An 8,137-nucleotide genomic window follows, 5' to 3' on the forward strand; every position below is an offset into this window, starting at 1 on the left:
ATGAAAATGGTTATTGCGTTGATGCTCAAACTGCATTAATTCTTTCATGCTTATAAATGAAAAGAACGCAAAATTGAACCGAAATATGAACTCAAGCTTATCAGCGAAGAAGTTGTGTTTGGTCATTTCCACTAAAATGAGTTCAGATGCAAAACCCTCTAAGTGCATCTGACATGTTTCCTTGTAAATGAACATATTTTGATTATGGTCAGTAATTTCACTTTAATGGAAATGTATTAAGGTTATTAGTCCGTTATTTAAGGGGCTACTTTTCATATAGTCTACTCAAAACTTTTAATAATTTACTTAATTTAATTCGATTTTACTTGTTGATATGTTTATATCATTGTTAATATACACAAAAGAAGCCAAGCTAATATAAAAATATGTAAGAAATAAGTATTTAAATTAAAGCTATTGATAAAATGTGCTTTGGTGGGCAACTAACTAGGGCTGGGTATCGATTTAGATTTTCCAGATCGATTCGATTTCGATTCACAAGCTACCAAATCGATTCGATTTCGATTCTCGATTTAATTTTGGATTCTGGTTCTCGGACCGGTTTTATAGATTTAATACAAATACTATATTAATAAAAAGAACAGTGAACAGCAGGTTACAAGTGGGTAATTAATAAAATCGCCGAAGCACCTGAAACTGCCATTGTAAGCACTGAATGAATGAATGACAGGCTTGCCTCTTGCTCCTTGGTAACATGCGCTAGGCAAAAAAGAAGGTGACATCTAGTGAAGAAGACTAGTTATTTGATTAATGTTAATCTTTCGTTCAATGTTTACAGAAATAAATATGAAAGAAAAAAATTGATTCTGCTCTTTGAGAATCGATTCTGAATCGACCACATTTTAAAGAACGATTCATCGAAAAATCTATTTTTTTGCCCAGCCCTACAACTAACAGACTCTGGGTGGGCAACCTTGTTCCCACGGGCACCATGTTGGAGACCACTGCTCTAGGTGCATGCAAAAACAAAAATCCACTTCTTTGTACAAGACATAGTAAACTATTGCAAAATCACTAAAGATGCAACTAGAAACATTGCAAATGATTAGAGAAAAAAAATAATAAACTGAATCACACATTAGGGGGCGCTGTGATGCATGTGGCTGCCACATTCGGGTTGTATTCAGGTCCAAGTATTCAAAAGGGACCCAAGTGTGAATGTGATCAATAGTCGTTTCACATTCGTCTTCCGTGCACTTTGAGGATTTTGCTGAAAAAACGATGTGGTGTTTAAGGGATTCCGCCAACAAACCGGTATTTCTCAGTCCTTCCAGAATAACGCAGTTTTTTGTGATTGTTGCGGGCAGAAATCCTTGATCTTGCGGCACGTTTTCTTATAAAATGCAATGGAATAAATATGCAGGATATTTATGCAATTTTATGCGATTAAAATCTCTTGCCAAAATTGTGGGAACTTGCAAAACAGTTTAGAGCTTTTGCAGCTTTTCATTAATGTTCACGTCGCATAATCACGTCACTTCCTAACATTCCAATGACAACAGGGGACATGGCTGCGCTTGTGTGAAGTAAATGCAAATTTTTTTAACTTTCTGCAAAGATATATAAAACTTTTTACTATGAAAATGCGGGGATTATGAAATCATGCAAGCCCCACATATTTTGCGAGCAGATATCTGCAATTTTTGTGGCGAAAGTGCGGCGTATATAAAAAATGCTGCCCCTGCATAAATATGCAGACTTTGGCTGATTATGCATTGAATCATGCGATCGCATAATCACGTTTTTTTCTGGAGGGACTGATCTCTGAATAGTTTGAGGCTGGGATTAAGCAGATTTGAAGCGAAAGTATTTATGTAACGTATAATACGTGCCAAGAACATTCGTATTCTCATTCTTGAGGGAGTTGGCGTTTAGTGGCTTTTGCATCTGAGCTCTTCATATTTCATAGTAATGGCCGTTTCACACGGTACGCGGTAAGCGGCAAAATCGCCGCGCGGCTTCAGCTTTTCTCTTGTATTGGAAGCGTTTTGTGCAGCATTTAGTGCAAATATGTTTATCTTCTACGGCGCCTGTCATGTAGTACCATGTCCGGAGAAGGAATAGGATTTTGGGTTTACGAGCAAGGCGTGTGGACCATCTCCGCTTCCCCTATGTAACCGCCCCCGTTTTGCCGCTTTCCGCACGTCTCCTATTGAAAAAGAACTAAACACTCATGCTATTTCTGTAATGGCTTGAGAGAAATTCAACATGACATGACATTAAGCTGAAACTTGCATTTAATTCCAATCGTTCTCTCATAAGCAAATGTTTAAGCAATGGTGCTTAAGTAACATGTATTTATGAACATAATCAATGAAGTGTCAGTTCATAATGAGTGAATGAGAGTCAAGGGTAGGGGGTGGGCTCCACCCGATGGACCATCTGCGTACCCTCCTATCCCATAAGCACTCAATCACTACAACCGTACTGTAGGTCAGTTGGAGGGTATGAGCGTTCCTCTTAGTGAAAGCATGTCAGCCCGTGGGAAATGTGGGATTTGTGACGCATTCGTCATTTCGGTAATGCACCTGCTTGAGTAATTGATGAGTCGTTTCGAGGAAAGAGAGAGGGTTGCTTTTAAGAGACACTTGTAGCCGGTTAGGGCAGTGTCAGGAAGAGTACTTATGTAACTGTGTGTTCTGTTGACAGATTATACACCATACGCTCCCATAACAGCTCATTTTTTTGCAATTACCCCTCTACAACTAATCATCTCTCGCTGATGCCTAAAGGATAAGCACGTGCTTGGTTTGATGAAGGTGGCCAATGCCAGTTCATTATTTCCATATCAAAGTTGATACCACGGCGCTCTGGCCCTCGAGTGTTCCCGTGATGCTCTCCTCTCCTCTTATCGCTCTCATTCACACACCTGTGGATGGTCTGGCTCCCACTCTGGAGGCATACAGTGTGAGACTGATCAGAGGAGATAACCTTTAAATCCATCCAACCAGAGATGGGGAATGTTCCCCCGGAACCAAGCCAGAGGCCGACGGCCGTTGGCAGGTCGCCGTACTTTGGCAATGCCTGTGCTCTCTGCTTAGCCATGTGGGCTGAAGGCCAAGCTCACGGATCAGCAACACAACTCCTCTGCAGAACTCATGCTGCGGGTTGTATAAGGACGTGAAAAGGTGGGAGACAACAATCAAGTGGTATTATGACCATAAGTTGTAGTGCAACAGTAAACGTCCTCAAAGTGCAGTTAAGACCCCAATATCAATAAATAAATGTGATTTGGTGTATCATTCAGCAGGAGACTGCATGCTTAGTTTGCAAGACTTAAAACAATGCATATGAATGACTGCTAGTGATGTATAATCGTTTGTTGAGTATCTGAAAATCTGTAAAATATTAAACTAAACTGAACAACTATCTTCTTGCTTGAAAACACCAATACTAACTCACATAGGTTATCTGTTTAAGAACCTTTTGGTTAACAATGTGAGATACATCAGTCATCTTTTTCTGAAAACACCAGGTCATGTGTTTGGATGCTGGTGTGGTGTCCACTTTACTAGTCTTGCCAGATAAGTTATGCTAGTCCGAAATAACAAAACCAGAACTCTATACTGTATACTCCTGTATACCAGTGTTAATCAGTATGCAAAACTGATACTTTTTATACCAGCTGATGCAACACTTCTTCAGAAAGTTTTGTGAGTTGTTCTTTAAATAAATCCATCTGAGCTTCCAAAGTGATGAATATGAGGAAGACGCCATCCGTTCATAATTAACAATTTTCAGCTCAGTCGGTCTGTCAGATGGAGCTTTGGTATGTTCAGACGTTATGTGGGATTCAGAGCTGATGTACGTGAGAAATGCATTTAAATAAATGCTACAAAACCACAGCTGAGCCATTGGCAAGGATGGCATTACTAGAGCAGCGACAATAGCACACACACATACAGTACATGTACACTCTCACATACATAGACACAGTCTTAAGCCTTAAGATTTGTAGCAGTAAAAATGTGGAATATACAGAAGATACTGATCTAACAGTACTCTTTATAAATAAATCTAAGAGCAATTCAAGCGTTACGGATGTGATTTTCAGTCAGGACTTGAAATATATCAATATTACCAATATTTTGAACCATTTATATTTTCATAAACCTCAGATGAGAGAGTCCAGACATCAGAAAATATCAGTTTATACCAAGGGGAAACCTTTGGATCTTTTTGATGAAACCAATACGGAAGTGACTTAAACTGCAATTCATTGACTGGCCACTAGAGGCCGGCTCCAAAAGGGAGTCAATTCCTATGGACCCTCATGTTAAAATGTCCAACTTAAAAAGCAGGAATAAATACGTTTACAGCCTGGTACAAAAAGTTTTTTTGGTCTATATAGCACATTTTGCCCTTCATTACAACTGTAAGGGGGGGGGGGTGAAATTTTTTGTAATCCATCCGTTTAAATTATATTAAGCCTTAAAGTGCTGCATAATTAAGGGGCGTGGCCACTTGAGTGACTGGTGAACTGCCGCTGCTGTCACTAGGTGGGCTAGCTTAAGCAACCAGCCACTTTAGCTTCACCCACTTCCTGCCTCTTAACCCATTTTCGGTTATCCGTGAGTAATGCGCAGTGATGCAATGCCAAGATGGCAACGGCAGGCACCGCCTACTATAGGCTTCAAAAAAGCTCTTCACAAACCTATGGGTGACATTACGGACACTACGTCCATATTGATTACAGTCTATGGTCTATTCATAAATATCAGCTGACGTCACTCACATCTCAAACTTGTCTTCCGCCATTTTGATTACCTGAAGAGGTCGCAAAAGAACTAGAAGCAATGCTTTCAATATGCTGTGATCATTAATACTTTTGCGTCTTCGTCCGCGTCGACGTGCAAGCACACGCGCAGACCGCTGGTAGGCAATATCCACACGTGTAACCACAGTAGCAGCGCGACCGTCACAGAAGAAGAAGCTTGACAAGTTAACCCACAAACGAAGAAGAAACAGCAACTTGTTGTGTATCATTTGAGAAGACCAGCAATGATGGAAGTAAATTAACAGTGACTTTTGTTGCATTTTGAGTTAAATCACTCCTCAACTTGGCTCATCTTTGTGTTCACCGTTGCAAACGGAAATACCTATGACGCTTTTTTTTTACCTGACGGGAGGGGTTCTGGTGGACCAATCACAGTTCTTGCGGTCCGCATAGATCTGATGCGCTGTTAAAATTTTTGCGAGGTGCGCATCAGGCTACGCAGAGCTACCTACGCACGACTATAAATTGGGCTTTAGTGTTGTAAATAGTGGTAGTTCGGTAGAAGTGGACAGTGGCTAGAAGAACACATCAGGGATCGAGTAGGCATCACACCCTAAACAAGATATTTTTTTAAAGTAGCGTTTCTTTTCATGACAGTCGAGGTGCGAAATGTTGTCTTTTGTAGCAATTTCCTTTATCCGTAAGAATCATAGAGGGTAAAAGATAAGAAATCCGTAAATCGTAGCAAGCTAGCCACTGCTTGTAGGTACTCAAGATGACGGCAGTACGCTGAGAAAAGGGCGTATGATGTAAAAGGTCACATTACTTTAATCATCTATACTCATTTGTTTTTATTATTTTAAATAAGTGAAATGTGTATACATGGATGTGACAAAAAAGTGTTTTTTAAACAACATACTTAATTAAGTGAATTAAAATGCACAAACCAGAAGCAATAACACTCAACAAATAGAGAAGGGATGACTCTTCAGAGAACATAAGATATCTTTTTATTTTCGGGTGCACATTTATGAGGAACAAACAATGTTATGGATGTGACATTTCTACATTATGGACATTGAAGCTAAACTTACCTAACGATGGAAACTAATAAAAATGCTTTAAAAAATTTATCAGAGTATTTAAAGCATTTTTTGTTTGTTTTTATTATATATTTTATTTTGGACATCTGAGATATCAGTGTAGTTAAAAACTTTTGGTAAAAACTTTATTTTTTATGGTAAGGTTGACATTTAAATGGAATTACTCAAGAAAAATCTGAGACCACGTTAAAAATTTTGGATTTTTATACCAGGAAATAAACAGTTTAGAAATAAAGTAAAATCAAATAAAAGTAAAATGAGACGCAAAAATGCATGCTTCAAACTTATGCTATAATGAAAGTTAAATGGATAGAATTTTTTTGCTTTGTCGAACACAAGGGTATTTGTAATGAAGCAGAAAACAGGAGCACCATTGACTGCCATAGTAGAGCTCTTTTCATACAGAAATGCACGGAAAATGCATTCAGGATTTGTCTGGGATCTTTGATTTTTGTTTTTTTTTCACACTGCCAATGATTTTTAAGCAAGACAATCCATTCAAATAGCATTATGTAAGACACTCAAATGCGAAACTGTAAACTCATTTCAAGAGGAAACATCTGCACTATAAGATGCACCCACACATTCGCAAACACTTAAAGCAGCGAGACAACAGGCACAGTGAACACACACACATACAACATCTGTTTTTTTCTCTGATACCTCTAACCACTGCATGAGATATTGTTTTCCCTGTGGAGTCTTTCTGTTAATGTGCATTTTGGACTATCGGGACTCCGACCAACTCAATCAGCGCGGTTTTATCTCGCGTAGGGACTCAAACACATACTTTTTTTTACAGCACAGCTCAATTTTCCTGCCTTGCCAGAACCATCATGAAACCACAGTGGATTAATTTGTGTAAAAGATCATGTTACTGTGCTTGGCAAACTCTTCCACAATTCGCCTTCCAAACAAAAAATGGACTTTTCCCAGTTATCGGGCAGATGCCTAAGGCTGTCACTGTGTTTTCTTCTCACCCGCTGGAGTGAAATAAACCCTAATGCAGACAGACGGCAGGTGTCTGCCCGCTGACGCCCCGGGTAAAGCCATTTACCCCGCTCCCTTACGGAATATTAATGAACGGCGCGTATAAACAAAATGCCATATTTATTTTCGCGCTCGTTCAATGAACCACTAAATGGCAGCGTGAAACTCGATCAATATCACTTTGCGGATTCTGTGGTAACGGCCCAGGCACCTGCTCAGGGTGTCGTGCGGCTGCGGGAGTGCCCGCTGGGCTTGGCGACGATTCATCGTCATCTTCATCGACCTGCTCGTCCGTTAGCTCCCGCCAGCTGAACCAATAGGCATCTGTTGGGGTCAAGCAGGCAGCTCTCAGTAGGTTAAATAGGTCTCAATCTGATTTATAAAGGATGGCGGACGGGTTTCGAACGTGCGTGTGCCTCTGCCAGGGACTATTTACGGCCAGCCAGATTTAATCAAGCTGACATGTGAATTGTCCTGGTCTTAGACTAATTGTGTCAGTACAGATGTCACATTCTAGATGGGTGAAAACTTTAGCCGGAGTAGGAGATAAAGCTTGTTATCTGCTGGATTTATGTGGAGAACGAAGGAAGTCTTGCATGTAATTGTGTGAGTCAGGTTTCATTTGCTTGGCTGGATACGTGTTGATTTCACCCAGTCAACAAATGTATACATATTTTTATACAGTATTTATTGTTTGGTTTTTATTAGTCTTAGCTTCAAGTGGCACGCCAACTTATTGACCCATTTATTGACCATCTGACCATCTTTCTTGTTTTGGTAAGCACTAATCTGATGGATTTTTTCTTCAACCTGTTTTTTACGCCCTCCTCCTCTCAGACGCGTATTGTTACGGTAGGGCCGGCCCAGCCTACCGGAGAAAAGTTTTTTTGGACGTGCTATGGACCGAACCAACTCTATGGGAGGGGAGGGGAAAACTCCCTCACATGGCACAACCCATGCAGAGGCTGCGGGCTGCAGTGTCAATGCGAAACGTGTGAAGTTTCATTTAAGAGAAGACAGACTCACTAACGTGACAAATGTAAAAAAAAAAACTCGACCGGCCCAAAAGTGAAGCGGCCCACCGGGAATTCTCCCGGTTCTCCTGATTACCCACCCCGGGCCCGAGTTTGGCACTTTGTAAGATCATTGTAGCTCAGTTGGTTGACTGTGCTAGGAGCGCAAAAGGTTGTGGGTTTAAACCCAGGGAACACAAATACTAATAAAATGTATAGCTATAAAAATATATACGTTTTAAAATTACCTTGTTGCACTTAAATGTTTAAGTTTAAAGGGGTGGTTCAATGGC

The sequence above is a fragment of the Paramisgurnus dabryanus genome, chromosome 1, assembly GCF_030506205.2.
Source record: "Paramisgurnus dabryanus chromosome 1, PD_genome_1.1, whole genome shotgun sequence".
NCBI lineage: Eukaryota > Metazoa > Chordata > Actinopteri > Cypriniformes > Cobitidae > Paramisgurnus > Paramisgurnus dabryanus.